The sequence below is a fragment of the Phoxinus phoxinus genome (assembly GCF_949152265.1).
Source record: "Phoxinus phoxinus genome assembly, chromosome: 5".
NCBI lineage: Eukaryota > Metazoa > Chordata > Actinopteri > Cypriniformes > Leuciscidae > Phoxinus > Phoxinus phoxinus.
Genome location: NC_136880.1, coordinates 23,765,399 through 23,784,207, shown reverse-complemented (window position 1 = coordinate 23,784,207; position 18,809 = coordinate 23,765,399). Strand labels below are relative to the sequence as shown.

Sequence of the window (18,809 nt, the reverse complement as noted above, 5' to 3'; positions counted from 1 at the left end):
ATATTTTATTTTAATTCCAATCCACAGTTTGAAAAATGGAAGCATCTTACAATTTGAAGGAGATCCCAATATCCATTTATTATTGTTTTACAGTAAGTTAGTAAAAAATAATTGTAGCAATTATGGTATTTCGATTAAAACGGGTTACCATGGTAATTTATTTGTATTTACAGTTTGCAGTGTTCAACACTGTAGGCTACTATTAAACTAGACTAGTTATGGGGTTATATGTATTAGCTCTTTTAAAATTACCAATGTGTGAACAACAGCTTGAAAAGAACAGAAATCATGCAGAAAGCCTATAGAATGAAGGACTCGGGACGATTTTGCCGGTAAAATCAAAAGGATGTGACGTTTATGTGAGCTACCGAGAGCCTCTCTTCCGCTTAATGACACATGAAACGCATGTTTGCATACAATGTTCATGATAATGCCAAAAGTTATTAAGTTATGTACTGTAATGCTGCCTAGTGCCACGCACAGAAAAGTGATTAATTCAAATTATAGTCTCACCAGGTCTAGGCCTAGGCCTATAGTCACAAATTTATGATCATACCAGTGTAATTGTAATTACCTCATCTGTCGACACACGACGGCGGTAAATTGAGGAGCTCATGCAAACATATCCACATCGTTATGATCAGATGCTTTCTTACATGCTGTTTTCTCACCGCTGTCATTTTTGTTGTGTGTTTATATTATTATTAAGGGGAAAGCGCGCGGCACATATTAACACATTCATCTAAAAAACCGCTCGGAGCAGCCTGGACGTCGTCTGGATGTTCGATATTTCGGTGCAAAGGTATTTCCAACTTTCTTATACTTCTAAAGAAAGAACGAAAAAGATCTGCGCTGTGTCTGTGTATCGGGGCCTTGAATTGTGTGTTGTTCAGTCTTGTCACGTGTGCCCGACGAGTGCGAGCACGAGCAATAAGTTGCTGGCTGCAGTTCACTTAACGACCACCAGTGCCGTCTGAACATCTGATTGACAGTAGCCTATGTTCTATGTTCATATATATATAACATATAGGAGTATTATTAGTAGCCTATTGGATTTATACAAAAAATATTTTTACATTCTCCCAATTATTGTCTAAAAATGTATTGGATTCAGTAATCAGTTACAGTCTCGATCTTACTGGTTGCAAACGAGTCACCTTTAGCTGTCTGCTTTGATTCCGGCTAATGCAAAGTAAGCTTGTGTTACAAACACACCCTGCCGTATACAATTACAGGTCTCCATGGCCATAATGTTTCTGTCTACTGTAATAATATCACACGCGTGGCTACTGAAAATAACCATGAGACAAAGCCCTCAACGCACAACAGCAAATTGAGGACAATTTCACCTGCCTACAAAGTTTCCTCCAAGTCATTTTGACTGACCTTGAGATCAACTGTGAATTATTTCTGTATTTATCTTCATAAAAATTCCTTCACAAATGCGATTACATTCATATGATAGATAGAGGCAATTTTCTATTAATTATGTTAGAGAGCAGGAAAAAATGCAGAGATTGTTGCTTTGAGAAGGTTTTTTTCCCCTTATAAAACAAGTGTAAACAGAGACTGAATGATGTCTTTGAGTCAAAAGGAAACTGTGCTGCTGGCTCTGGTCCCAGAATTACTGAGAAAGAAAAGAGGAAAATGAAGTCATATATTAATCTTTGGTAATTGCAGGATACAGTGAGGTATATAGGACAGCCTTTGGACATCATTTGAGTTGAACCCAATGGCATGTAAGTAAAGCACCAATTTTGGTTTTGGCAGTGCACTGTACTATTAAAAATGCTGGAGGAATGTGAAACCACACAGTTTCTCTTTCTGTCTGTTTTAAAAAGAGAAAGAATTAGGATTACAATTCTCTGATTGGAAAGGTACAAAGTACTTGAAAAACTGTGAAGGCCTTTCAATAGAAATAAAGACCTGAGATATTTCATAATGATCTGCAGGACGTTTAGGATGTGTTTGGACAGCGTATTTCCTCTCCTCCTGTGCTAGAACTTAAGTTTGACTATTTGTAAAAAAGACAGACTGGGTTATAACTCTTGAAGAAAAAAAGTGCTGTTTAAATTTTTTTTTTTTTTTTTTTTTTTTTTGTAGAGCACAATGATGTAGTTGGGATAGAATAATATAAAAAGAATACAATTATAAAATAAAAATATAATAAAATGACAATTTATCTAAAACCTTTCAATTATTACAGGATACTTTTTTTTTATTATTGTAGAAGTGCAAAGAAAATGCTTGTAATTATGAAACAATAAGTACGTTGTAAACATATTAGGGAATGGTATAATGTCATGTTATAAATAAAGTCAAATCAATCAATGAAACAATAACATATCATTTTATACTTATTCGTAAGATGTGTTTCAAAACGTCGCTGCATTAAACAGCTTTACAGACATCGCAGTTGCATCCTTCATCACTGGCATCGCCAACAGATGTTGCTAAAAACTGCTTTCACAACATTAATGTTAAGCTGTGTTCGTATTGGCTTAAAGAGCTAATCTGCACGATGACTGGCAGTAGCATGTGCAGGTTCATTGAGCTGGTGGTTTAACCCTTCGCAGTACAGGAAGAGGAAAAGCAGAAGTGAGCATGCATCCTCATTACCTCTAAATGCAATTAATTATTTATCAATGCAAATTCTAGCTTCACATGGCCCTTCCTTTTCGAGAGAAAAAAAGTGGATTTTTTTATCATATTGAGGGGGCCGTATTAATAAAACATCAACTCTTTGCAATGTAGTCATCTTTATTCCTTACATCTTCCACCAGACTCAGAATATTCTCTTTTAGTGCCACAATGCACTCTAATGAAAAAGAGTGACAGGGAGGATTGCTTTTTTATTCAGAGAACCGGGGTGGAATGCACCTCATTTGAACACACCTGGAGGCTGCACAGGGAGGTTAGCGTCATTGATCAAAGAACAAACCGATTCGTGAATGTGAAATCTCTGACACGTACAGCCAGTGTATCCTATTTCAGGGACAAGGACTGCATTACAGCCGTTCCTCTCCAAAAAACACGACACAACAAACTGAGGAGCCCATCTTAACCCAAGACTCAGCAAACAATATATATGCACTGATGAAGGTGGATCGTTCAAATAACATCCCCGTCTGGGGTTCAAGCGCACCGACACCCCGCACAGGAAACATCTATCTCAATTTTTATACCTAAATGTGTTGTCTGAGAGGAAAGAACGAGAAAAAAAGAGAAGGAATGAGAAACCGAAATTAGCCTGTCGACAACAGGTCGTCTAGATGCACAGATCCACTCGGCTCCTTCTCTTTTTATTGTTCTCCATCTCTCTGAATCAAAGCAACAATCCGTCTGAAATCTCAGCGTTGGAATATCACTCTTAATTCTTTGAAGATTTACTGTAGTAAGATGTGTAAGTTGAAAGTGGTGACTTCAGTAAATGAGGGTTAATACGCAGACTACCTTTAACAGCCATGAAATTTCGCCCAGGGCGTTCAACAATTCCGAGCTCTCTGTAATGACATGACTGCTGCCAACATGAAAATTCAAAGTAATTCATTGGTACTGACAGATGGAATAGATTGAGAGGAGGGTGAGTTTCACAGTTCATCTAGCTTCTCTTTCTCGTCTTTTAACGCTGCGGATGATCCAGAATAAAGCTAAAAGATAACAGTTGGGTATGCTGGAATGACATTTATAAGCTACTGTGAGTGTTTCATAAACATTATTCCTGCATGTTAAACTACAATCAATAAAGGCAAAGCTTATCAAAGCACAAAACTGTAGCATTATTTCTGAATTGTAGATGGTTAATTGCAAATCTGGCCCTTTTTGGATGTAGATGGTGAAGTGCATGCTGTGGTAGTTGCCAATTTTGGTCTAAATTGAGAACAGCATCAAGTAGCCAAAAATATGACAGATACTATCAAGGCCAGGTCCCTTTGACTGCAAAACATGCCCACAGGAGCCCACAGAAAATATAAACATAGCATTTTCAAGAGCTCAGAAAGTTGGAAATATCTCATTAATGTTTACCATAAGAATTTAAATAGAGAGAAAAAAAGCAATTTTTCATGGTTCTACACAACACACCATCAAGACAGAAATCAATTAAAAAGCTAAATACATTGCCAAAATAAATCCTGTTGAAGTAATGAACCGACCATTCGTGCATTTCTCAAATCCAATTTTGTGGTCGAGTTTTGAAGAGGGAATGTGGATGATTGCCATTTGGATTATGGAGAAGCTTCATTCATGTGCTATTGATTATACTGCTGATGTTCTTTTCCCTCTTTAAACATATTATATTCACATGAAGTCACCATTCTGATTTCCTTCCTGTCAGTTGTTTCCCTTTTAATACAGCCAATATTACTAGAGTGGAAATGCTAAAACCAACTTTTTTGGTTTGAAAACGTGTTTAATGATGAAGACAAATTAAAATCAACATTAAGAAAAAGCATGCTAGAGGCCACCAGCCGAGTACTGCAAATTGCCACAGCAGTTTGAGAGTGATATAGTTTTTAATAGCTTCCCCTACCGTTTTTTTCTGGTCGTAATCCAGTCCCTGTTGAAATTCCTGATTGTGGTATGATATTTTTTTCACCTCACTTCTGTTCATTTATTTTGATCTTTGTCGACTACCATAAGCTAATTTTGCCACACAGATTCTCTGACAGCCTGCTCCACATTCATTATAGTCCTTAATGCCATTTGATGAAAAAGCAGCTCAAAATGGCAACTATAATAGCTGTGTAAGGTAAGCATCTAAAACTGGGGTTTCTCTGGCCCAGAGGTTCAATTTCCTGCAGAGTTTACATTGATCAAAGTCACATAGAACTTTCTAGTGATCTTGAAGACCTTGATTATCTTGTTTATGTGTGTTTGATTAGGCCAGAACACCTGAGCTAAACATTACTGAAATATTTTCCTCATTTATAAACATGATGTTAATTACCGGTATTCACATTTACAAGTCTTATTTAAATGTTTGTTCATTTCATCGCCTGCCTAATTCAGTGATTCTGTTTTATTACCCATAAATATATGACGTGATGCACATATTCACATATCCACCTTAATAGCTAATCCAGTCCAAGTCCAAATTGTTACACAAAATCACAAATGAAATGCAAACATTGTTTGCAAAACTAATCCTGACAAGCACAACAAACTCTTGTGTTTAGGCCCCGAATGAGTCTGAGGCTGTATCCGAAATCATACTTCGTAGTCGATAAATAGTATGTGACTGGAGTATTATGACGGAGGTATGCGATTTCGGATACAGCCATAAAGAATCTGTTGAATAAATGATTCAATGACTCATTATGAGAGTCACTTGTTGCCACCTACTAGCATAATGATGTAACCTTCAGGGGAAAAAACACTTAAAAAATCCCCAACACGAAGGCACTAGTTCTTTAGACTATTCTGTAGAAACTGTTTTTGTGAACTCATTGAATCTCATTTCAAATGCATATCACAAAGTAAACGCAAAAAACTGTTGCATATCCTGAGGGAAACATTTCTAACTAGATCTGTTAATGATGTAAAATATAGTTCCTGAACTTATTAAAGTTTGTAAATGTCTTGCATTTCTTTCTTTTTTTACACTTATCTACAAAATGGTGATATGGTAATTTGAGTGTTTCTGTGGCTTAGTAATGACTTGCTTCTAACGCTCTGTATTGTGGGGGTGCTCTCGGTTTATTTCAAGACAGAACTCCTGACTTATGAGGACATTCTTGCCGTTGGCATGTTATGTCTGTCATAATGAATAGAAAAAAATTCTCTTCTCTTCTCTTCTCTTCTCTTCTCTTCTCTTCTCTTCTCTTCCTCCTTTCTAATTTACGTAATCTAACTGCAGTAATACAGAAGCCTGAAGCTAGGCAATTTATATAAGTAAAACTGCCTCTTTTTGTTATGAGAAATATAAATATATATCGACCTGTCTCAATAAAACAAAGTGCATCACATGAACCTGTTTGTTTAGATGGTCAATAAAAGTGGGAGCATGTAGCTGCCCTATTGATGAGAAAATAGTTCTCAGCAGACCTCGACTGCAATTCATCATACTGGCTATTAATGTCCATTTGTTCTGTTACCAGTGACTATGACTGCAGCCCCTTGCATGTGTTGACATTTGTCAAAGCTTGGTTTCTGTCAAGACCACTATCGTCAAAGATGATTGACAATTAACACACAGTTTGGATTGTCGGTATGGTTCTGTTCTGGGCAACCCATGGTTGAGAGCAGTGATAACCCTCTTTAGGGTAAAAAGAACAGAACCAACATAAATGTATTACAGATATCATTAATGGTCAATAATTTAATGTGCAACATATTTTTTTTTTTTTAAATGAGTCTGATTCGAAGAGAAATATCAGAAGGCCAAGGCCTGACTGGACGAGAGGGAGAGCCAGGGATGGAGGAGGGCAATTAGAGCAACAAGATAAAGAATGGACCTGTGATAGGCGTCGTATTTACGTGGATCAGCTGAGTTGATGCGAGCTTGACTGACATGACCTGCCAGAACTAACTGATAGTTCAGATAATTCTGAGTCAGTGTTCAAGTGCTAAAATCCATGATATAGTAACAGCTATGATGAAACGCCTGTTTACCATTGCACAGCTCCCATAGAATAAGGCTCTATAATGTCAGGGACTAAATCTTCTATAGCTTAAGGTGCCACTAAGGCTGGTTTACACTATATAACTTTGAATGAATTTGCAAATATTTTTAATATTCATATTTTTTTAATGATCTAGTATCATGAATTCACTTACACTCTTACAACTCTTTCCCCACCAACAGCGATCATTTTTTGATAACTTTTAGCAAAAATGTAATGCCCCCCAGAATGATTGGCTTTTTGAATATGAACATGCAGTATATCAAAAGAATATCAGAGCCTCTGCTTTTAAACAAAAAACAAAAACAAAACGTTATATCCTAGCTTCATGCATTCTTTTTTAGTCAACACTTTACTGTGGGTAAGTTTCATAAAAGAGCAACATTTTGAACAAAAGAAAGTTGCAATGTTTTTTCCCCCAAAAGACTACAACGTGCATAAGTAATCCTTTTATCGCTTGTTTCTGCTTCTTTTTTTGATCGGGAGATTCTGTATACTCTTACTGAGGATATGTAATAGCGCCCCCTACCGTATAACCGGAAGCCGGAAGATTCCGTCAATGGTGCAGAAGCTTTGTCTCACAAATTACGGTTAAATTCCGGCAGGGAATATTAAACCTTTCCATTGCATAAAAGGTCCTTTATTGTGGAAAAGAGGGTTCTTTAGATTAGGCCCATTAAAATGTTAGAAAATAATAATTTAAGAACTAGCCTGAAAGGGTCTCTGGGGAACCCAAAATGGTTCTTCATGACATTGCTGTAAAAAAAAAAACCTTTTGGAACCTTTATTTTTATGAATGTAGGCCTATTCAAATTACTTAGGACTAATAAATTCAATACGGTTTTTATTATATGCCTAGCAACACTCTTTACTTTTGAATATTCAATATAGCACTGCTTTTTCTTATTGCTTAAATAATGTAGCCTGCAGTCTGTATTTCTTTGTTTATGTTGTGCTGGCTGATATGGAAGTCATATTGGATTGGACTGGGTGTGGATTTCCTTTCTTCTTATTATTTTTATTTATTTTTAATTATTTGATGTAAGTGTACAGTATATCATTTACACATTTTAAAATGTGCTATTGTGTAATTTATTTGTATAAAATGTATCAATCAGGAAAAAAAGTACAGCATGTAAATATGGTTTAGTCAGTAGTGAAACTATACTCGTAGCCTACAAACTGGGGTGAAGCAGTGAGTTTGCAACACATGAGACATAAAGAACTATTAGTAATAAAATGAATAGTCAGGAGATATACTGCAGATATAAAAGCTGCCCTGTAGTGTCTTTGCTGTCTCCAGGACAGGAGGAATAATTTTGCAAGATAGTTAAGAAGATAACCATTTCACAGAAGCATCCTTCACAAGCCATTATGGCTGACAGCCTATTACATTTCAGATTGAGGAGGTGAAATGATTAAGAACATTGTACTATGTTGCCATGACAGCGTGCATTTTTTCATCCTGAGAGTGTAATCACTATAGTTTCAATGATGTACAATCAAACCAGATGATAATAAGCAGCAGAGACATGGAGATATTGGGTTTGGAGGGATGTTTCCATGGCAACTGAAATAATAATCCCCATGATTGATGTTTTCTTTTGCGTTTTCCCCTTTGTATGGCTGTAAGATTCAAAGCCTGTGTTTTTTTTTTCTTCTTCTCCACAGCAGCTTCATATAGTTTATTAGTCTGTCAGAATAGTTTATGAGATGTTGTTGCAAAGGAAATAACCAAGTTCTCCTGCTTAATAACATGCCACATTTTCTGTTTACATACTCTTTGGGTATAAAACAAACATCAATGGATTCATCTTTCTCAAATACATTTTCCAGTTGCATCCTGGGTAAACAATTTTGCTGTCTATTAGCATTCAGGTCACACATAAATGTCAGTGAGATAGGGCTTTTGGGCAGAAACGAAAATAACAGTCACAGAATGAGTTGCCACTATTTGTTCATGAACGATGTTAAAAGTGTGACACCCAATTACTCTGACAATAATTCAGCAGCCGGCTATTCTTCACAAATAAAACTCTATTTCTCTACATAATGAAAATCTGATCAACTTGAAATAGGGTTACATAGTGAATACGTGCTAGAATTAGTTATTTGTAAGTGTGCCGCTGTAACTTTGTAAGTCGTACAATAATTAGATATGTATTTGTTGTGTGAAGTGTGGGAGCTGAGATAGAAAAGAACAGATGGTTCTTTCAGTTATTGTGCCAGTATTATACTAACATTATTGTATATTGTCTTGGTTTTAGGAGCAAGACTCACCTCGCATGGAGCAAAAGTTAAAAAGACCTTTATCACAGAATGTATTCAGTTTGGCTTGGGTATGAATTTCATATCTAGTGCATAATGCAAAACGAATGTGAGAACTGAGCATATGTTACACCAATCCATGGCAATTAAAAAAACGTAACCGGCACCATAAAGTAGTCCATATGGCACATTCCAAATCTTCTTAAACCAAATGATAGATTTGTTGTGTGTGTGTGTTTGTGTGTGTGCGTGTGCGTGTGCGTGTGTGTGTGTGTGTGTGTGTGTGTGTGTGTGTGTGTGTGTGTGTGTGTGTGTGTGTGTGTGTGTGTGTGTGTGTGTGTGTGTGTGTGTGTGTGTGTGTGTGGAACAGCAAGAAACTGAAGTTGTTATTCACTGAAAATAGCTATTTTTTTATTTAAAAAACACACAGTCAAGCTTGGTGTCACAATTGGTCATGTGACATGTGAGAGCCAATGGCATATAAATGCGTGTAAATAATAACAGAATTTCTATTTTCGAGTGAAGTAATGAGTTACATACAGCAGCAGTAACGTTTTAATGGTGCACAGATAAAAGTCGCAAGATGGTTTTCTTATGCAAATGTGCCTTTTGTAGAGGAGATCAGAATGAGATTCTGTTTCTAGTGCTACTGAGCAAAACAACACCTATGTGTTTTGTACGTATTGTGTTCTGTATGTATGCAATGCAGAAAATGCAGTGCTTCTGTTGATGTAATCTTCATGGCATATTTTCTTTGCATTGTCGATGAAGCCATAGAGCACATTTGTGCATTCCACAGACATGAGCCAATCGCTTTTTTCAGCATAATATGGATCATATGGAGGGAATGATGAAGCTGAGTTCTTTAAACATTCATGACAAAATTGCAACAACAAAAAAATTGTTTAAATTGTATTATATTTACAATAATGCTCTAAATTTAATTCTCAAAACTTCTTTACTTAGGAAAGTAAATTGATGTTGATGAAGTTAAGTGTAGTATGTATGACTATATGAGTCATGGTTCAGACTGAGTGTAAGTAATATAATGTTCTAAGACATAGAAGACTAGAATAGAGTAGCTAGTCTGTTGAACTGTGATTTTATGTGCTTGAATTAAATATATGATTTTTTTTTTTTACTTTATAATTATAGACATATTTTTGGTGGGTGGAAAAAAGCATGAGTAAGCGATAGCATGCTCACTTAAATTGAAACTGGTTATGTTGTCATTATTTCTGGTAATGGCCACACCTGTTTCTTGTTATGCTTTATTACTTTAGTCTTCATGCTGTTTGTCTTATGCGTTATCACTGCATTAGTGAGCCTTTTCTTATTTTAAGCATAATTGCATCTTTCTGTATTTACATTCTACATTACATATCTTTCTCGACTTTGTTGCCTTAATTGTGTTATGTACATTGTATGGCATCATGGAGCCAAGGATATCTCAAATAATGAATGCCTCGGAGACGAAACTCTTTGAACTCTAAAAAAACAAATCCAGTGTCAAGTTGTTCCTGTTAGGTTCATCGTAGCATCCTGGTAAATACAATTTTGTTTCCCAGCAGACCTGCGCACTCTGACTTCCAGTGACATTGGACTTTTTATTGGCAATGAATTTTGAATGGATGTATTGTCCATCCACATTGTTTGCTGGATCCGTGACCCTAGATTTCTATCAACCCACAAGAACATTTCACATCAAGCTGAACATAGTAGTAAAGATCATGTGGCTCAGACATTCTAGACTCTTTTAACGGCATCCATCGTGACCACCCATATTGTCTTTGGCCTAGAGCCAGGTCTTGTTATGGCGAGGGATTGGCTTCTGGAGCCGGCTCTGGGGTATATTCAGAATATTCTCTAGTTTTGACTTCAGAGGTCATTAAAGCCTGCCTGAGCTTTACGGTATGATGGTTTCAGGTATTGGTTACAGATGTTCCTTGTTATGTTTAATTAGTTACCTTCTTGTTATTTGTTAAATCTTGCATGTGTGTATCTTCAATAATTTCCCTTGGTATATTGTATTCTTCATATGCTTACTATTTGATGATTCTCAACCGTCTCATGGATTTCTGTACATTGTGCTTGGAATTACTATACTTTGATGGACTTATTACCTCTCTTATCGATTCATGGTATTTAGATTATGTGAAGTTTCAAACGTAGGTTCGGGAGGAGCCTAAACATTCAGTCCTGTCAATCATCATTACGAGCGTATGTAAGCAGCAGTCACTGTCATTCTTCCGACATCCCCCCTCCTCCCCATCTCCTCCTCTATTTCTCTTATTCTTCCTCTGCTCAGTACTGTTATACAGGAGTTTAGCTCGGAGCTCGAGCCGAGCCACAGGTTCAAACCCTCATTCGAGCACAGCAAGCCAAGTTCGTTTACCATATTAAGTCTGAATGGGCAGGCGAACTGGTGAAATATGGGTTTCGATAAAAGAGTGGAATCTGTCCCATATATTGTGAGTGTTTCAAGACCAGATGGATGTGTGTGAACATCAATAAACAACGTACATTTTTTTATTTATTCATTTTTTTTCTAAGTATTCACACAGATTTGACCTTATTTCGAATTGGCGTATTTCTTTGCAGTGGATCTCACCTTTTTGACTTCAAGACCCCCCCCCCCCCCCCCCCCCTCTTAGCTTAAAAAAAAGATGGCTGAATTCTGTGAGTGAGATCCCACCCACTATGGGCGGGTTGAAAACATGCGGCACTATAGCGCCTTCTACTGGCTGTAGTTTTTAGCCTCTGGCCAAAAAATCTGAGGATTTTTTCCAGACAAAAAAAACATAAATCTCTCGTCTCAGGGGACATGAGGCAGGGAAGCATGCATGGTAATTCGAAAATACTACAGGTTTTCTACTGATACAAGGCTTAATGCTAATTGGTGAAGTATCCCTCTAAGAGCATAACACCAGAGTTAAGACGATGGACTGAGTTTAGACTGGTCTGTTTTTTTGAAACATCTATTGTTTGATATCTTAAAATGACCACACATGGTCGCCAATCTAAGAGTCTTCTTCATCTAACAACTATAGGTTTTGTGGGGTATTATTTTAAATAGTTGAGATGCACTGAATGATTTATCATTCTTTGGGGTCTTTCTACGTAATTGGTGCGGTGTGTGTCTCTCAAATACATACATGTAAACGCTTTTACTAACTAACTTTTACTAATGTAGACAATAGTCAAAACATTAATAAGTTGAAAACATATATTAGTAAAAAAGGAGGTTGTACGTCAAGTGTTTGTGATACCATCATATTTTCTCTCTTTTTAAAGTGATAAGGTATTCAATAAATCACTTATCACTTTATCTTTTGCTTTTATACATTTGTCATTAGGGGTAATCTTAAAATGTCAACCCTGTTAACATAATTTTGTGTAATTAAGTGATAATTAAAAAATATATATTGGTTGGCATTCAATTATTTGGAGCTCCGTGTCATTTTATGAGGCTTGTAATGTCAAATGAAACTTTAAAACTCAACCCTCGCTCTTACCATCAATCCGATAACCTTTCTGAAGGCTCTTATATTAAAATGTGCAAACTTAGCATGAGATAGCACAGTGCAATTGATAAACACTTTAACACAAAGTTTTGTCTCATAGAATGTTTGAAATCTTACAAAAAAAAATCTAGGCTATTTTATCAAAGAGGAACAGGGCCATTTTGTTGAATGACCTCTTTCTGAATTTGACTTCACATTACACTGAATTTTGTGCTCCACTATGAAGGTTTCCCATTTGAAGATGAGGAGCAGCACACCGAGTGGACTGGAATGTATTTGGTTTGAGACTGTGAATGATGAAGAGAGGATGCCAGAGAGAATCTATTTTCCATGAGTCCCTGTGACATTATTTAATTTAATGATGATGTGCCCGCTTTAAGAGGCTGAATCAATCTCATTGTGTCATTGTGTTAGAGCGCTCATGCGTTGAGTGAGTATGTGTGTGTGTTGTGAGTACCATGTTCATTTATTTGTGTGTCTACATGTGTGTAGTACAATAATTTCATTCTGTGTGCGTGTGTGCGAGCGCGCGCATGTGTGTGTATTTGCGTGTTTGTGCATGCATGACTATATGAGGTGTGGTCTGATGTTTGTGGTGTAAGTGTGGGTTTGTGTGTGTTATGCTCATTTTATTGTGTGTATGTGTGTGAGTGTGACAATGGGGTCAAATCAGTCTGTAGAGAATGGAATGAAACCCAGTGGAACAAACTGCTGATGAGGCCACGCTCCCCCTCCCCTCCCCCTCACTGTATAACTCAAACCCAGGCTATAATACATCAATACTAGCAAAAACCCACATCTCATGCATACTTTCATTGTCTTTTCATTGCGAGATATCTTTAGAATAAAGGATAAATCACATCAAGAATACCAAATTAGCTTAGTTATGTCGACATATTCAGGGCTTTTATGAACACATATGAATAAGGACCTAGCAGGGAGAGCGATGGCTGATAATGCGCTCTCCCTAATAAGAACTAATGAACCAATGACGAACTTCAGCTCTAAACATATATAGGGTGCTCTGCTGGGGTCCGGTCTGAATGTCTGAAGCTGCTATTCAGCTATTGTTGCTATATGTAAAGCCTCTATATTTCAATGTTTATAATAATGTGTCATTTGTAATGTAATATGGTTTTATATTTTACATTTTTATAATAATAAAAAACATTATTTTGAATATGTATATTGTTTTGTTTTATATAAATAAATCAAAAAATATATTAAGTTATTTATATAATATTATATTATTAATCCTCCTGAGATCCAAAAAAAGTTATGTTAATTTAGTATTTTTTATGTCATTACATTGTTTAGTGCATATTGAACAAATGGAAAAGAAATCATTTTTTAATAATGATATTTTTGTATGTGTTATGCTATGTCCACCAGGACTCGGTTGTTTAAGAAATAAAAAGAGATTAAATTACATATAGACAAAAAAAAGAGGTATAAAGATGGTTCTCAACTATGTTATGAAATATATAATAGAATTAACTGATACACCATTTTATTTTATGCAATATGTGGGTAAAATGACCATAAATGGGTAGTGCCATTTAATACATTGTATCTCATTTGCATATTAATGTGTTCTTCGAGCAACATGTAATAAAAAAGAAGTGTAATAATGGAAGTAATAATTGGCAACATATTCATAATAATATATATAGGAATATTGCTATATAATTTCTTTCTCTATTCACTTGTTGTGTCTCTCAAAATGCCTGATAAACACGCTGATGTCCTCTATAGTACAGTAAGTCATATTTTGATTAGAAACCCCATACCATTTTAGTGAGATGTTGATTTATGACAAACCATTTGAAAATTTGTCAGATTTAAGTGATAATTACAAAATATGATCATATTTCCATAAGGGTGCTAAATTTGATCACTAAATTAATGTCAGACATTTTTAAAGACCAAGGAGAGGCAGTTGTCATGTTGAAACCTCCAAACATTTGGAATCTCTGAAAATCCCTGAATGTGCTCATCCAGACTTAAAACTGTCACTAAATAATGTCCACTACAGTGGACAGAAGTCTATTCCCATGAGGGTATTATATTATATTACATTACATTATGATATATTTGCTGCCATATCAAAAAGTATTATATTATTGTTTTTCTGATACAAGGATGAGATGTGGAACAAAGATAAGTTGTGTGTGTGTATATGCGCACACAAAAATACACAGGTTCTTAAGCAGGCCCATAAACAGACATGTACACACACCCTCTCACTTACACACAATGTAGTTTGTGTAGACAGCTGCGCACACATAAGTCAGTCACCAAAAACTGTCAATGACATAATGGCATGTCACCTAATAAGGCTCATGAGCTTTAAAGTGATATCTGAGCAACATCTATTAATATGAAGTGGAACACAGCAAGAGAAATGCAGTGGAACCAATAATCACGAAAATAAATTTATAACAGAAAAAATATGAAAAACATATGGCATATTAAAGAGCTGAAGTCAAACTCTTCACATTCCGCTTCCTTCCTGCTGTTTTGAATTATTTTAGAAAACCATTAACTCTGTATATATTACTCTGTGTTCCAGGCCTCAGGTTTTGGAAAAACAAGAGGACCCCAGAAATGAACTTCCCACTCTAGTGTAAAATAGCAGCCTTGTCAAATTCTTAAGTCTTCAGGCAGTATCTCCAGTCTACACTATGTGACAGGCAAGAGACTTCCCGATCCAAAATCAAAAGCAAAATTGAATTTGATCTGATAGATTCAAAATAATCTGGTTGTCTTGGTGACGGATGTGAAAATCAGAAGCAGGGGAGTCTGAAAGGGTTGATATCAACAGAGAACTGGACAGGCTGTCATTTCTGGCACAATCAGTTTTTATCTGACACACACTGCGCACTCCAACACATATATGTAGTGCTCGAAAAAACACGCACGTGACGTACTGATGTTGTTGATGTCATGGCTTGGAAACAAAAATTAATCATTACAAAAATAATACATCATTTTGTCAGGAATTTCTCCCACGGCCTCAAACACAATGCAAGGCTTATATGCATTTAGCAGGTCTGAATGAGAGAATTGGTGTAGCACTAACAGGATATTCAGCAAGTTAACCAAAGTTTTCAGGAAATGGACCAAATCAAGCTTAGACCAATATGATGTAAATGCGTCCGTTAATTTACGAGAAAATGTACTGGCAACAAATGCATTAAATAATGATTAGATTTATGGAGAAGGAAAATGGAAGAAACCCTGAATGCAGAATGGCCCCTGAGCAATGAAAGTGCAAATGTATTCAATGTACACTACTTGACATTCATCTATAAAAGACAGACAGATCACCGTGTGTGTGTGTGTGTGTGTGTGTGTGTGTGTGTGTGTGTGTGTGTGTGTGTGTGTGTGTGTGTGTGTGTGTGTGTGTGTGTGTGTGTGTGTGTGTGTGAGAGAGAAAGTGTGTTTATGTGTGGGTGGTTGAGCAGTGGGGGATGATTACATTTGGTGTTAGATACATTTTTTTTTTTTTTTGATGTAACAGAGCTCATCAAAAATAGGAAGAGGGTGAAACAGAAGAAAAAGGAAGGAGAGAATAAATTTGAATGTATGATATGATGTATTCAGCCTGATGCAGTGATGATACCTCACCCACAGCCTGCAGGTGAGATGCATACAATGTTTCACTGGATTAAGACGATGTCGGTGTGAATACATGACCCTACATAATGTCTCTGCGGCAGCAAGCGGGCATTCTGTGATTTCACGGGGAAATTTCGGCTGTCAGTGATTTAGTGCTAAACTGCTTATCTTGCTAATTCTGCTCAAAGACAATTCAAACGCACTGCTTAATGCACACCAAAAATCTGTGGAAAGCATGAATCTAATCAACTATTCAATATAAGGGAGATTACTAAGGGTAACACCTTGAAATACATTAAGACATATTGCCAGCCAATCTGAATATTGTCTATATACACTCGATCAATGATTTGATTTATTGAAATGAGCTAAAGATAAGTTTTATTGCCATGAACTTACTTTAATTGGGTTCAATCTAATATATTTAAAATTGAACTTTACTCATTCATATCTGTTAAAACTATACAGGAGTATTTTTTGTTGTTGACATAACTGGGCTGTTGATCTGTATTTCCCAGCATGCTTTGCTAGGGACTACAGTAGGAGAGTAAGTTTAGCAATTAAGTGATATTTTATTCAGTAAAGAAAAAGATGTTGGTAATTTATGTTAGTGTAATGTTCAGTTATGTTGGAAATGACCTTAGATGAAATGTTTTTGAATATTGTGGTATGCAGAAGAGTGTTGCCTGTGGTTGTGGGCACTCAGTGATCGGAGCTATTGTCTACTGACATTATATGATCATATTTGATCTTAAGAGTATAATAATGAATTACATTGCTTGATTGAACAAGAACATTAAATCTCAGTAAATTAATTGAATTACACTAACGTGAACAAAATTAGTTCTACTAATGTTATAAAGTTAAGGTTAATGAGTAAATGAATTTGTTCTAAACCAAATTGTGTTGGCTACATCAGGTCTATATGTTGGAAATATGCAAAAATTATGTTGATCTTTAAAAACACTAATAATTTAATAACACTGTGATTGTTTAATTTGACACTGTAATTTGAATGAATCAAATTACCTTACTGTATATTGTGATACCTAAATTTACTTTTAGCATTAAAATGTTTGATTTTAGTCTTAGTTTTGTTTCTTTCTTTCTATGACTGGGTATATTCAGCATTTTCCAGGCAGCACCAATACATTTTAATACCTTCCCATGCATCTCACAGACAATTTCAAAAGATGTCAAAAAGCATTTGCTGAAAATAAAGTTTCTTGAAATCAAATAGATATGCACAATGTGCAAATGTTTATGATTTATTAAAGAAAAAATCGTCTATGTGCTTTTTATCTTGAAGTTATTAGATGTACAGTTTAACACAGCAGGTATACACTGTAAAAATGTTTCGTCAGGAAACCTAACAAATGTGCTTCATGCGGTAACATTTAAAGTAACTGGTTTTATTTGAGCCAACAATATTATTTATATGACTGACTCAACCTGAATACTTTGGGTTACAATGAAAGACATTTTTAAGGATTCGATCAAGTAAAAGTAACTAAAAACTGCACTAATCCACCGGGTGTGTGTGCAGTGTGTGCTAGATATAGATTTGTGACTGTATACATATATTCACACAAATCAAACTGCACAGTGCATGGGGGGAGGTTTTACATTTTTATGGGGGAAGGGTGTGTGTGTGTGTGCAAGGGGGTTGTTTGAATGTACTTAATAGGTAATATGGTGGGGGATGGGAAGTTAACATTCAGGAGATGCCTGTTTCTGAGGTAAAGTTATGATTCCAAGTATCCAGCACCGGCACATGCTCATGCTCTTTCAAATACACAAGAGACAAAACAATAGGCAATCAGAGTAACCATTGCTCATACAATTAGGAACACACACACAACTACCTCTGAACAGACTGGGGTTTTGCAACTATAAAAAAAGAATCTGAATCTTTTTTGTTCAACCACAGGTCAAACCCAAACTCTGGCTGGCACGCGTTTTGAAATTAATTCAGAGTGAATGAACGTGCTCTTTATAAATGACCTGATTCACTGAATTCTGATGAACTTCAGCTGTGAGGAAGTTGGTTTAACACTGGTGATAATATTTGTAGCTATCAGATGTTTCACATTGTGAAATCCTATTGATTTTTGGTTCTGTGTATACATCCGTTGAAATAACATATTGACTAAAATGGAACTTCCCCATAGACTCAACCTCCAACCAAACACCCTTCCCAAAAGAAAGCCTCATCCACAAATAGTTTGGCAGTGCATGGGGAGTAAAACTGAACAAATTCTTCAACTAATATCCTAGTCGTCCTCCTTTGTTCACCTCTTGTTCCACATTTGATAAATTAACACTGTGTCATCCAATTGAAATAAGTCTATTTACGAGCTCTCTCGTGATGTGATAGCTGAGTGCTAGTCTGCCAACACAATGCTTCAAATGCCAGCTGATACTCAAAGGTTAATGGAATAGAAACCTCATTGTACATTTATTCACCCGATGTGGGCACCATATTGTTCTTTAACAAAATGTCAGCATAGCTTAAATGTTAATGATTTCTCAAATTTCTTCAGCTCTGAAATGGTCTGCCACATTTATCAAGCTACCTGTTCACTGCACAACAGAACTTTATGAGATTCAAACATGCATGCCTTTATGTTGTTGTGAAAGTGTCAACTGTTAAACTCAACTTTTAGTTTTTGGATACATATGTAAGACCATTGAAGACCCCTTTTTTTAACAATAAAAGAATAAAGTTAGATTTTATGGCTGAGAATGTCATGAAGCCATAATGTTTTTTTTT

General features: G+C 36.0%; 1 protein-coding gene across 1 annotated transcript in view; it reads left to right on the top strand.

Annotated features, from left to right (window-relative positions):
- The first annotated feature begins 319 nt into the window (after positions 1 to 319).
- tox (thymocyte selection-associated high mobility group box) overlaps positions 320 to 18,809 on the top strand; it is a 55,110-nt gene continuing 36,620 nt past the window's right edge. Inside the window, exons 1-2 of the mRNA XM_079612436.1 lie at positions 320 to 598; positions 710 to 802. The gene's annotated coding sequence lies outside the window, so the exon portion shown is untranslated. The remainder of the gene's footprint in view (positions 599 to 709; positions 803 to 18,809) is intronic.